The sequence below is a fragment of the Leptonotus elevatus genome, chromosome 2 (genome assembly GCF_054856555.1).
Source record: "Leptonotus elevatus isolate MCC_2025b chromosome 2, RoL_Lele_1.0, whole genome shotgun sequence".
Lineage (NCBI taxonomy): Eukaryota > Metazoa > Chordata > Actinopteri > Syngnathiformes > Syngnathidae > Leptonotus > Leptonotus elevatus.
The window spans coordinates 5,284,095-5,298,509 of record NC_141240.1 but is presented as its reverse complement, the minus strand read 5'-3'; positions in this window follow the sequence as shown (position 1 = coordinate 5,298,509).

Sequence of the window (14,415 nt, the reverse complement as noted above, 5' to 3'; positions counted from 1 at the left end):
TTCCTCTTGGTATAAATAATGAAGTTGGAGCGGGGAGCAGCAATGCATTTGGCTTGGGGCACTGCTACTCGCTACGTTTCTGGCTGTGAAGAGCCACGGGCTTCATGAGGATGCTTCGAATCATAGTCATTTTTGGCCTTTGTTGCACTTGTGCAGGTGAGAAAATATTCACTTTGTTCACTTTGGACAGAAATGGCTTTTCTTGCCTGATAGCTTTCTCCAAAAGTCAAGCGGAGTTGAGTTCACTGAGAGTTCAAATCTATCGTTGAGGTTGACATTGTGCACTACAAAGGCTCTACAGTGTCCAGAGTAAATATGGAACGAGTATGATCCGTCATGGAGACCAACACGTCTTCTTGTCTTGCAGTTTTTCTTTGAGAAATTTTTTTTCTTCTATAAGTCGCCTGCATGCACAACCCTACCAGTGGAGATTTAATAAAAATTTGATGTTCAATTGGTGCAAAAAAAGAAAAAAAGATTACTGTTATGTTTATATGTATATACAGCCATGGAACAAATTAAGAGACCACCCTTATTTCTTTAGTTTCCTGTTCATTTTACAGACCCTTTTCAAAAAAAATTATGTCCTCAAATTTCCATAATTCCATTCAAAAAGTCAAACTTTCATAGATTGTAGATTCAGTTTAAGCAATTTCAAGTATTTGTTTATTTTTACATAATTTGGGCTTTAGGCTCTCAAAACCCATGAAAATAGGATTTCAAAAAATGTGAATGCTGTGAAAAAATCACCATGCATACTTCTCAGTGTTTTGCATTGGAAGACAAAAAGGATGGATGAATGGTATTTTCAAAATGATATGTCAAACTTCAGTAGTTGGTTGGGAATCTCTTTGCCTTAAACACTGCCTCGATGCGCCGTGGCATTGCCTGGGGATCCTGGAAGCCCAGGCTTTCTTGATTCTTACTGTCAGCTCTTTGTTTTTGGGTCTGGTGGCCCTCATTTTCCTCTCGATAGTACTGTGTTACAAGAGGAAACTGAGGCCCACAAGTATACATGGTGATTTCTTCACAGTATTCCAATTTTTTTGAAATCCTGTTTTCGTGGGTTTTATGAGATGGAGGCACAAATTATGTAAAAATAAACAAATAAATACTTGAAAAGATGAAATCACTTAAATTGTGGTCCCTGAATCTATAAAAGTTTAACTTTTTGAATGGAATTATAGAAATTGTTCAACTTTTCGAGGATATTCAAATGTTTTGAAAAGAGTCTGTAAATGCCTAGTTTAGACCAACATATCAACAAAAGCAGCTTATAAGAGGTTAACTTTAAGAGCTGACTGAAACATTTCCTAAGGTTTTAATGATAATAACCAAAATCACTTCATAAATTCTTCCATAAACCTCTATGGCATTATACAAAAACAAGCATTCCATATCTTCTTTTGCGTCAGTCACTTAATACACTTTTATTAGACCCAGAGATGGAAGAAGCATGACTGCATATATATATCTGTGGACATTATTGCGATATGACAAACAAGTCGACTTTGTATATTTCCTGCATGATAGAAAAATACAAAGTAGACTTGTTTATGATAGTTTATAATTTAGTGAATGATTAGAGTTTATAACTAGTGTACATGCAGTGCATGTGGAATTGGGTCAGGGCGGTGGCTGTTGACCTGTTTCTCAAGTTGTTGTTGTTGTTGTTCCAGCACTGACTCTCTGTCTGCCGTCCTGGATGAGCCACGGCCATGACAATGTTACTTTTTCTCCAGCAACACAGTCGCGTGGGAGCAGGCTGAGGAAAACTGTCGCTCTATTGGAGGCCACTGATGAGTTATTAACATTGTTTTTCAGTTTCAATTGATATTTTAGCCGTTTTGGATTTAGTTATAGCTGTGTAGCTCAATGAATGGGATTGTCTATTGTATTATTATCTGTCTCACTCTCCTGAGAAAAGAAGGGAGTGTATGTAGTCTGGTACCTGTCTCTGTCGGAAGAGACAGGCTGATGTATGATTGTTTTTCTCTAATCTGATTTATACCTATGGGAACTTGGAGAGGGAGTAGAGAGGGATTTTCTGGTATTTACTGAATTGTAAACAAATGTACTGTGGGCTAAGGGAGGAGACTTTTCGTATTCACCCACTTTTCAATAAATAATGATGTGCCGGAGTAGAGAGGACACAATCTGACCAGAACACGGTTTGAGTGTCGTCAGTTTTTGTCATCAGAAGCTTCTGTTTTAATGATACCTTTGCAAAGGGACTTCTTCACCAGAATCTCACCATTCAGTTAATTGAACACGCAAAGAGTACAATACTTAATATTGTCTACTCTAACACCACCTGGCGAGCATTTGGGACAACGATGAGCAGGTGACAAGCCAGCTCTATGCCTCGCCCATTCTCTCACTCTCACTTTCGCTCTCTCTCTCTTCATCTTTCTCTCTCACACTCTCTCACTCACTCTCTCTGTCTATGTCTCTCTCACCAAGTCACCCTCTTTTTTGCAGTCCTGGCTGAACTCACAAATCGGACAGCAGTCCTACTGGATCGGCCTGGCAGACAGGAACAAGGAGGGAAACTGGATATGGACACACGGAAATCCTTTAGTATTCCAGTAAGAAAGCGCAAACTAAACGATTAAAATTGTTTTAACTAATTAATTGCGATTAATCCCATTTTTCTACTTTTGCTTCTACCTTTTCCTTCAAAGGCTGTAACAGATATTTATCCATCCATCCATCCATTTTCTTAACCGCTTGTCCTCACAAGGGTCGCGGGGAACATACTTTTAATTGAGTAAAATCTTGGAATTAATGCAAAATCATCAAATAGAAAGTACCGTATATTTACAATCAAAGACTGTTCTAATAGCAAGTTACAAGTCTAATTCTGTTCACGAGCACCACACTCCAGCAGCATTGGTTTGCGAGGCCCTGTGGAGGTAACTTGAGCAGGGAATTTTGCTCTGAGATGATACGCCAAAGGCGTACAACTAATATGCTATTTGAATTTGGCTCTGCAAAGTGCGCAAATTACTTTACAGTTCTCCCACAATAAGCATCAAGCAAGTAAATCAGAAAGTAAAACTACCTATAGTCCATGTTTATTCATCTTCAACAGTGACTCCATGCTATGTCCAAAACAACCCAAAAACTTTGGTAAAATTGATCCAAGTAGCGGGTCAGTCCCATTTTTGAGCAAAATTAGGTTATCCAGAATTTTTAAGGGTGTACCTTTCTGAAAAAAAAAAAGACGCTCTTGAACCAGTTTAAGATTAGAAATTGAATTGTTGACCAACTCACTTCAAGTGGTACCACACGGTTGAATTAAGTTAGTCCAAAGTGAGTACATTAAGTTTAAATGATTATGAGTTCGTTAAATTTTATATATTCACCTGAATTAAGTTAAACCAAAGTGACTCCAATCCAAAGTGTTAAGTTTAATGGACTCATAATCACTTAAATATAATGTATCCACTTTGGACTAACGTAATTCAATAGTGTGTTATCACTTGAAGTGTTTTGTTTTTTTAAGTTGGTCAACAATTCAATTTGTAATCTGAAATTAGTTCAACAATTCTCTTTTTAGAGTGTAGTGGCTACAAGGCCAGTCTTTTTTGGACAAAAAAGAAAGCATAATGTTCATGGTCATCATTGCAAGAGGAAAGTCACACTCAAATGAGCATAATTATCACTAGAATAGTTTCATGATTTTCCAAGGCAAAAGTGACGTGGAAAGAATAATGGAACATTGATGTCTGACACTCGCTACGACATGTCAGACATCAGGCTATATTTGGGACAATCTCTGTGTGAAAAAGGTTGTCTGTTCTAGGGACTGGTATACTAGCCGGCTAGCTTGTGGGTGAAAGGCCAAAGGCGGCTGCATGCTATTTGGCATGATCTCTATGGAAAGTTTGTCTGTTCCAGGGACTGGAATAGGCCTACTGGTGAGCCGAACAACAATGGCGGAAATGAGCACTGTGGTCAGGTGGCAGGCTCATGGGCCTCAGGTCACTGGAACGACTTAATATGCAGTAACAAGCTGAAGTACATCTGCAAGCGCCCCAGCGGTGAGTCCACACCTTGATTTGTGGCTATGTTACACTAGCTCCATTGCCGTGATGCGACGGAGGAGGAGTATTTTATTTTCATCTGTATTCAGCAATGTGTCTGTGGCTGTTGCCGTGTTTCACATGCTGCTGCTGTTGTTCTAGCGCTTTGCGGCGGTGCGCCGGGTTGGCGGATCTACAGGGACGACTGTTTCTACTTCTCTCGGGAGACAACACAATGGGAGGTGGCTGAGGACACCTGTCTCTCCATGGGAGGCCACCTGGCGAGCATTCGGGACTCCTCTGAACAGGTGACCCGCCCAGCTCTCTCTCTCCTCCCTCACTCTCCTCTGACTCTCCCTCTCTTGCAGTCCTGGCTGAGGTCACAAATTGGCCATGAGGACTTCTGGATTGGCCTGACGGACCACATCAGGGAAGGAGAGTGGAAGTGGACAGATGGAAGTCCTTATAATCATTCTCTGTCGTAAGTAGCATGCTTGTAAGAAAGTGCCATAAAGTGAGCATGTTCGCCGGCTAGCTTGTGGGTGAAAGGCCAAAGGCTACATGCTATTTTGCATGATCTCTATGGAAAGTTTGTCTGTTCCAGGGACTGGAATAGGCCTACTGGTGAGCCGAACAACAATGGCGGAAATGAGCACTGTGGTCAGGTGGCGGGCTCATGGGCCTCAGGTCACTGGAACGACTTGAGATGCAGTAACATGCTGAAGTACATCTGCAAGCGCGCCAACGGTGAGTCCACACGTTGATATAGGGCGGCATTACATTACAATGCTATGCAATGCTATGGAGGGTTAGTACCCTCGCCCGCCTGGATACAAGAAAGGGATGTTGAAAGACGTTCCAGAAAAGTATGGTTTGGGGGCTGCATATTGCGTCCCTTTTTCCTTTGTCCAGGTGAGGAGACTGACACCAAATTCCTGGCTGCAAACGGCACATTGAAAGTCAAATCAAATGCAATATTAATGCATCCATGAATTATGTGGGTAATTGAACTTTAATCTCAAATAGGTGGACTGAATTAAAGCCCCCATTATCCAGTATCAATCACATGATCAAGGGCTCTGGAACATTATAGCTATTAACAGAGGTGACAAATCCAGGTCCAGAAAGTAAAAACCCTGCCACAGTTTGGCTTTAGCCCCTGATGCTAGCTAGCTCCCTAAAAGTTTTTGTTTTGTTTTTTCCACTCACTCACACAAACAAACATGGTCTCCCAGGTAGGGAAGCGAACCCACAACAACCTGCATCGCAGGCAAGTGACGGTTCCACTCCACCACCTGAAAGGTAAACAAGCACCATAGGAGCTAGTTAGAGCGCTAGCCAGCTAGCTAGCACTTTCTGGACCTGGATTTGCCACCTCTGGCTATCAATGTAAATTCATAAATAGGCAAGCAAAGGGCAGACTTCTGTATTTTACGTAGACACCTCATTTCGCCACCTCATGGCCATATGTAGAAGTGCATGAAGAAGAACATTTGCATGTCTTCTAATGTGCTCTCTCGTTTCAAATGGACTGTATTCTGATAGAGTAGACAATAATATTGAAGTTGAGAATCTGGTGAAGAAGTCCCTTTGCAAAGGTAATTAATCAGACGCTTCTGATCACACAAATGAAGTCACCCAAGCAGTGTTCCGTTCAAAAGTGTGTCTCCTCCTCCAGCACACAGCACATTTATTGAAAATCAGTGAATACAGGAAAATCCCTCTCCCCTCCCTTCAGCAAGTTCCCATAGGTACAAAATCAGATTAGACTTCAACAGCAGTATATCAGCTTGTCCTTGGACTCTCTTTGACCGAACAGAGACTCCTCCAAACTATACTCCCTTTAGATAATATAGAAAAGAAACCTGTTACCTTCCTCTTTCCCAGGCAAGAGAACAAAGGACTATAGATTGACTTAACATATGAATTAACTATTGTCTTATTATTACACAGCTCTAACTAATATCCAAAACGGTTAAAATATAAATCGAAACAGAAAAACAATGTTAATAATCTAACAATTCCTGCAGATGAAACCCGATGTCCTCCTCCTACTTGCCCTGATCCTCCTATCTGTCATACTTGTCCTGATCCTACTACCTATCCCACTTTTCCTACTTCTACGTGTCTTTCCTGTCCTGCTGCTACTACCTGTGACCCTCTTCCAACCGGCCCTCCGCCTACCTGTCCGACCTTGGAGACGTCAACCGCCGCTACGCCGATCAATTGGGAGCCAGAGATCTGCACAAGCTCCGCCGGGCAGCAGTCATGTTTCTCTCATGACATCACATGCTTGTGCCTGCTCGCCATGGCTGCTAGCCCGGTGAGTTGATCATTTGTGGTGTGATAAAGGTACATGTCTGCAACGGTACCGATAGCAGATGGATAATTTGACATGTTATTTTGTGTGATGCCATCCATTACCGTTTTTCTTGATTCAAAACATGCAAACAAAATTGCTTGTGGTGTTTGGGTGGACTGCAATGGATTAGTGGCATTTCCCTTACCAAAAATAAGTATATATAAAGTTGCAATGTGGAACTTTTCCCCCCAAAATAACTTTACAATAAGATTTTTATTTGACCATTTATGACTGAAATGCCTTCTAATTAGTAGATTAACACCTTAGCTGTTCACAATGCAAGCCTCTGGCCAATAGTTTTCAGACTGGATTCGAGTTAGAATTCCTGCGTCCTGTCTGCAGATGTGGCTTAATGTGCGTGGTATGTATGTGAAGAACGGTATGTGCAGTTAAATTTTTCGTCAGCAGGTGGCAGTAGCCATTCGAAATGGAACAGTCTACGTTCAGTAGCTTTAATATACTTTATAATATACTTAAGTATTATTTTAAGTGTACTAAAATGGTCAAATTTAGTCCCAATGAGTTGACTTCTAGTACAAGAATAAGTACACTCGAAAAATAAACTTAGGTGTACTTAAGTATATTCTATATTATGTACTTAAAGTATACTACTTTTTGGTAAGGGTTGTAACATTTTCATTGGGGAAAATAAATGGCTATGCAGATAAGTTGACCTCATTCAGGACATGTTGGCAAATACTTGTCCATGAAAAAGTTCAGTTCTACACAAAGTGCATTTTGTTCATTTTTTTGTGTGCAGCGTGGTGGATTCAAAGGTGTGCTTAGCGATGGTCTCAGCGTGAACCGCAGTATTGCCATCAGAGGACAAGCCAATCTGAACGCAGAGAGGTATAATAGGCTGCGCCCACTCCTCAACAAAGATGCGAGTGACAACATCTTTGCACATTTGTAGCGCTGTAGCATACTTTCATGGCAGTAGGCCACACCACGGTATATGTTTAAACGTTCTAATCACAATCATGCTGTGCAAAAGTTCATTTTCAAAAGTGGCAATGTAAATAAAATCTTGCGTAGCAAGTGCAAAACAATCATGTTCATTTGAATGCTTTAAATTAGTGCTGTCAAAGTTAAAGCATTAACTAATTAATGAATCACAAAAAGTTATCGCATTAATCATGTATTAACGCAGATTAATATTAATTTGGACCACAGATTATCCTTTATCTTGACAGCGGTTGGTTACGTTAAAGGTTAGGTTGTGTTTGAGCAATAAACATAACTACATGCATTAAAGTAAAGCATTTAATAAATGTTTGTGTATGACATTCAGAATATTTGTTCATGTCAAACTGTCGGACTCTCTTTTTTTTCCATTTTAAATTATGCAAGTAATTAACTGATTAGAAAAAGGAGGATGAGCATGTGCAGTGGGTAACATTTTTTGAAGACGTCCTCATGACATTAAATGTAAAAAAAAATTAACACATAACAAGAGCTCTTTAAATTTGGTGGGCAAAAAATGTTGATTAAAAAACCCTTTTTAATTAAGCGATTAATCGTGATTAATCAAAATTCTAAAATGTGATTAATCTGATTAATAAATGTAATCGTTTGACAGCTCTACTTTATATGTAAATGTGTTTTGACCATTCAGTCGAATTTCTTCTGCATGTTATGTTTTAAAGGGATACTTGACTCATTGAGCCATTTTCAGAAGTAAAAAGTTAATATTTCGCAATGCCTTTATACTTTTCAAATTCATACCTTTAGAACATCAGATTTGGTCTGTTTTCTTAGTATCAACTTTTGTGTGTCATATTCTTACCATTGTTGGTACGTATTGTCATTACCATAATCCTTACCATTACATGTATTGTTTCCTTAGTTACCAATGTTGGTAGAAAATTTACTGATGTAATGCAATTAACAATTCTTTACCTGTGGCAACACTCATGTGTGAATAATTTTTTATTTTTGTTATATTGTGTCCATGATGCCTAATCAGTTTTGAAACAAAAAGTTGCGAGTTAATTTTTTGACGGAAGTGGTGATTGTTTTTATGTTTTACATTAAATGTGTAAAAAGAGGTGGGATTAAATAAATTTTCTTCTTCCCACTCTCTTTCAGGCATCTTGTTTCTACATTTAACATGTAGTTTTCTTTACGTCTTTGTTACCAATGTAAATTGGTATTGTTGCCTGAAATAAACACAAAAATGAAATATTTTGTCCAGAATGAATTTGATAACTTCATTATTTTTAATTTGCAATTAATACTTTTAAAAACTTTTTTTCCCCCACTTGTTGTTGACTGAAGATGACTTCACCAGTGCTGAGGAAGTAGGTAGCAACCAATCATGCCTCAGTTTGCTGACCAAACCCAGAAAACAGGTGAGCCATGATCAGGTCGTTCCCTAATTCTTGAGCACAGGTGATGTCATCTTCTGTTGACAGCAAGTGGGAAAATATTTTTTTTAAAGTATTACATTTATATTAAAATAACAATTTTAATATTACATTTTTACTGCTGAGAATGGATCAATGAGTCAACTATCCCTTTAAGCACTATCTCCTGACTCCTAATTAGTGTTAGGCCAGAGGACATACAGGTAGTACAGAGGTTCTGAATGCCATTAAAATAAAGGTTGTGATGTTTTAAAGAAAATGTCGTCATACTTTAAATGTGAAATTCTATTGTTTAAAATGTGCAAGAATAAGATTTAAAATAATTCAAATTTAAGCATAAAATGTAACTTTAAAAATATATACACGTGGTCTCTCAAGTTAATTTGTTCATGCAGTGTTTTCTCTCTGCTTCAATGTAAAATGTTGAATCAAAATGCTGTTGGGGTGAAACGAGTGCTTGAGTAATTCAAGTACCTCGTTTTGTGTGTGTGTGTTTTTTAAAGGTATAAAAAATGTCTCAGGTATGCGCTCATTTGGTCAAAAAGACACTCAGTTTCTCCTCATGTCACCACGTCAATGTCATAGAGGGAAAGACGCAAGCCTCATAATTATATTTCCTGGCTTGTTTTGTCACGTTCTACTGTCACCTCGTGTCTGACAACAGTGACCAATCATCACATCAACATTATTATAATATTATGCACATTCTCTTGTCCACCTCCAGAGGCGGTTCTGGCTAGATTTGCGCCCTGGGCGAACAATCCCTGGGCGCCCCCCCCACCCTCACCCACATAAGCACACACATAACCCACTCCGCATACCCCCCCCCCCCCATAACCATTGAGCCCCCACACCTCCACTAAAAATGGACTTGCCACCCGCTTCCAACACATTATTTCAGTGCATATAATCATAACAGAAAAATTTAACTTGAACAAAAAACTAAAAACAGTTAACTATTTATCAATCTGGGTTTTTCACCCAGTTTAGAACTGGAATTAACATTAACTACAGGTGTGAAATGCTATCTAAAACTTGACTTTTCTTATCTGCAAAATCATCAATGACACATCATCCTGCAAAAACTGTTGTGCAACTGTTTGATTGATGCTGATGATGACAAGCCAAGCGAGACGCTTCTGTCACATAGTGGACCTCAACTACGTTCTATAAGCTTAATAATAACACACTAGAAATTATTTAAAAATCTATATCACACGTATCTTACAAAATGTCATGTCAAAGTATCCGACGTCGGCCAAATGTGACAGACGCCTCCCTCCCTGTGGCGTTGGCCCAGAAGTCAGCACGTCGCGTAGAAAAATGACGTAAATACACACCGCACCGCCTATTGTCTAACTTCAGCGCAGGCGCGTAAAGGCAACCGGAAACCTCTTTACGGGGGACTGGATATAAAAACTAAAACAAAGCATACCGGTTACTTTTTCTATTCACGATGTCCTCCCTAGTGAATGAAACCCTCCGGCTTTTTGCACAGTATCGTATATAAAAGTAAATCCTACCTGCTATATCAGAGGTGGGCAATCTCGGTCTTTGAGGTTTTGGAGGTTTCTCACTTCCAACATAAGCTGATTCCAATCAACAGATCGTTATCAGGCTCATGCAGAGCTTGCTGATGAGCTGATCATATATCAGCTGTGTTGGAGAAGGGCAACATGCAAAACCTGCAGGACTTCGGCCCTCGATGCCCACCTCTGTGCTATATCCAGTCACGTCCCCATGTCATACCATAGTTTGGCTTTCATACCTTTGTCGGCAAACCCTTTAACGGTAATATCATACAATGTCGGTCTCTCTTGAACCAAAGAGACTAAGTCATCTTCCCGATCTTCTGTCCAGACAGACATTGTATGTTCAAATGCGTTAGGGTACAGCAGGGTGACGATGCGGAAAATGAGCGGAAAAAAATGGAAGAATTGTTTCTCGGCATAAGATCCTATACATTTACAGTATCGAAATTGGAGAACATTTGAAACAGTACTTAACAGAAACAGCATGATTTATGATGTTTTAAATTTGTTAAACATAAACAAGAAAACTTTTGACATTTTACAATTTGCCTTAAATACATGTATAAATTACATGATTAATGAGGAAGAAACTTGTGTATATTCTTTTTATTAAAGAATTATAACTATAATTCAACAAAAGATGCCTCTGCCAAATCTAATATTGAGGTCTAAGGAACTGAGCGATGAAAGAAAAAGGGGGTTTTCAAAGCAGCACATACCGTCCACTTGTTCTTTTTTTTAACTTGTTAAAAAATAGTGACCACCCTGCCACAAACCCCACAGCCCGCCCCTATACTAACGGCCTACAAGCTGTATATGTCTAATCTGTACGTATACCGTATAGTTTATACAGTAGTCTGCTCTCAAGATGGGAGGAGCAAGATGCCCTGTGACTTCAACGGCTTGCGGGCATGTATGGCTGTATGTATGTATGGCTATTCAGTCATATATTCAGATCAGTGGTATATCCCTCGCCACCCTCCCCCATGCCTACCTCTGCAGTCGCAAATTGACCTTGCCTCCGTAGCAAGTTGACGTGACGATGAGGGCACCCCAGCCCCTATTCCATTAACTCTAGAAAACTAGCAAGTTACCATTGCGTTGTTGTTTTTTTTAGGGCGCCCGTGCACTCTCACATATGACTGTGCCCTGGGCGGTCACCCACATTGCGCATAGCAAAAACTGCTTCTGTCCAATTCAACTTGTAAAAATATGAAAGCAATTGCCACATTATTTGGGGTTTTCGTGACATAATGTGTTTCCTATGAGGAAAAAACATTATCACCTCCACAAAATCGAAAACACATGGGGCCATAAGCAAAATTTTATTTTGGGGCCCGCTATCACCGCCAATAATAGTGATTAATGGTCTTTCATACTCCTATAAACTTATTTCATGTTTTACTCTTTCATTATGAATTTCCTTGTAAAGCTGTATGTGAGACGTGTTGGTTGTTAGATTGCAACCCACAAAGATTAAAGGCTGCCAAAGAAGACAACTGGTTTGCAAATTTGCAGGCAAAACTTTGAATACTCACAGCAATCAAGGCAGCAGGTAATGTTTAGACGCTAAACAGACGTGGTTTGTAGAATGAAAGCAGCTTCTTACTAGTCAGACATGGGGCTGCGTGTCCCAGACGTCGCACCCGCCACTGATGACCGGTCAGCCAGCCCAGGGGCTCCAAATCGACCACTTATACAGCCATAACAGCCGGAGCAAATGCTGGCTTCTGTCCAGCCAGAAGTTAGAGAAAAGCAGCTCGGCGACACTATCGGCTAGCGAGCAGCATGACAAAGCCTGGAGGTTGCCCTGTCAAAAAGTAGGACTTCCAGCTGTGTATGATGCCAGTGAGATGTAGAAAATGTACGTGTGGGACATTTCAGACCAGAAATGTCCACTGTCGTGTAACATGTATGACATGACATGAACAGCTCGTTTGGACTGATGGAACGTTCGAGGGTTTTATCAGAAATGTGTCGCAAAAATTGATGTAACAATGTTGTGATGATTAAGGGTGTGCCAACATCATGTCATGGGAAAAGATGGAATGTTGAATGTGAGTTGAAGCTCACAGTTCATGGTTAACACCTGTAGTTTGAGGCCTCGACACCAGACACACGACAACCATTCTCGGATCGCACGTCCGTGATGGCCTCAGCAAATTTCGAGGTAAATTAACACAGGAAATGTAGTCACTATTTGCGGCTGTTTAGCAGGTTGAAATAGAAAAACAGACTAGCCCATGTTACAGATTGGAGACTTCTAAAATATTCAGACTCAGGCAGAATAGGAGATGGAAATTTAGCTGAGTGAAAAGGAAAGCCATTAAATTAAATGTAAGCCACTCCTATTTTAGTCTAGTTTGCTTAAGTTTTATTCGACTTTTGTGCGGATTAGCTACCCGATTTATTTCACCCAAAAGGATCATAGTTCTTCAACATTATTTGTCTTTTTACTTTGGAAATTGTGGTTTTACTCTCTCTTTATACCTTGAAGTTGGAGTTATTTATCCCAAAAACACGAGTACCTGGTTTTGAATCCAATGAGTGAAATTTATATAGTTTCCTAATTTTGATTGTTACTTCACTTTTCCTTACTTTTACTTTTATTGAATGTTTTAGAGCTTTGCCTTGCTTTATCACAATTTAACCATACTAAGGGGTTTTGAGTGATATTGGAAATGTTTTTTGATTTAAGAATCATTTTATCATTGATGCATTTTTATCCATTTCACTAATTTATTAACCAATTTTGGAAATTGTTTCTGATTTAAGAATCATTTGATCATTTATTTATTTTTATCCATTTCATTCATTATCCAATATTGGAAATTGTTTTTCATTTAAGAATTATTCTATCATTTATTCATTTTTATCCATTTTACTTATTTGTTAACCAAATGTATTACTTTTGAATTGTAATAAAACTAAGAAAAATTTGATTACTTTTCAGATTGTTTTCTACCACCAAAGGTATAGATTTTATACAAATTTACTGTTGGTCAGTTATAGAGAGATAACTATGCAAAGTAATAATAAGCATTTTAATCTGGAATTGAGATTAACTATTTCATAGTATTTTGATTTATTTGAAAAAGGCATAGCCTTTAAGGAGTTGAGATAGTTACTTAAAGGTAACATTGAGAGTTTATTTCTTTTTGACGAAATTAACTGGATAGATTTTCTTTATATTTTAGATTTTTTTCTAGACAATAAGAGAGTTTCCATTTAATTATTGAATTTAATTTAAGTATGATTATTACAATTCTTCTGTGGATTTGTGTAACCATAGATACACTCAAACATGATTATTACTACTACCTTTACTATTTTAGACCAAATTTGAGTAATGTGTAAAAGCTGCAAGGTATATAAATTGTGTTATTCATCATCTCTTGTTCACTACGATATCTATCATAGCCATACTCTTGACAACCACTTAGATCTTTATTAGCGAATTAACAACTACTGTATACCTTAACATCGGTAACTGCTTTTCCCTCAACCTTTAAAGTTACGTTGTCTTAATTTAGATTAAGAAACAAGCCCGAGGGGGTTTCTCAAAAACCACCTGAATTTATTTAGGTCTTAACAAGTGCAGCCGATCATTTAGAGAAGGAGCCGCTGTAAAAAGGGCGTGTTCAGATTATATCCTTATTTTGAAAAGGTTACTCATTAAGGGTTTATTTGAAGCGAGACCAGGCTGACGCTCTAAAACTGGGGCAGTGAGAACCTAAACGAATCCTTCTCAAAGCCGTCTTGGAGAGCCCCCGTCAACTCCTTGGTTTTGACCGTGTTATTGCGGGTGGAGATAAAGGGGAGCTTTAACTCTTTGAACAGAGAGTCGGCAAGGTAAGCGAGATCCGACACCACTTAAAGGGCAACTCAACAATAAATCTGACTCTCGCTCCACCCTTCACTAAGATTTGAAATCGGCGCTCAAAGGGGGTGTTGCCTGGAGGACTGTTGGGTTCCGAATGGGGAGAGGGTTGGCCGTGGTCTGGCTGTGATTGACAGCAACACGTGCTAAGAAGGCGTTTAAGGAGGCGTGTACGACACTGAGCCAGTGGGTGGCGGGAATGACTACGTCCATGATCCACACAGGTGATATAGTCTGCAACTTCTCG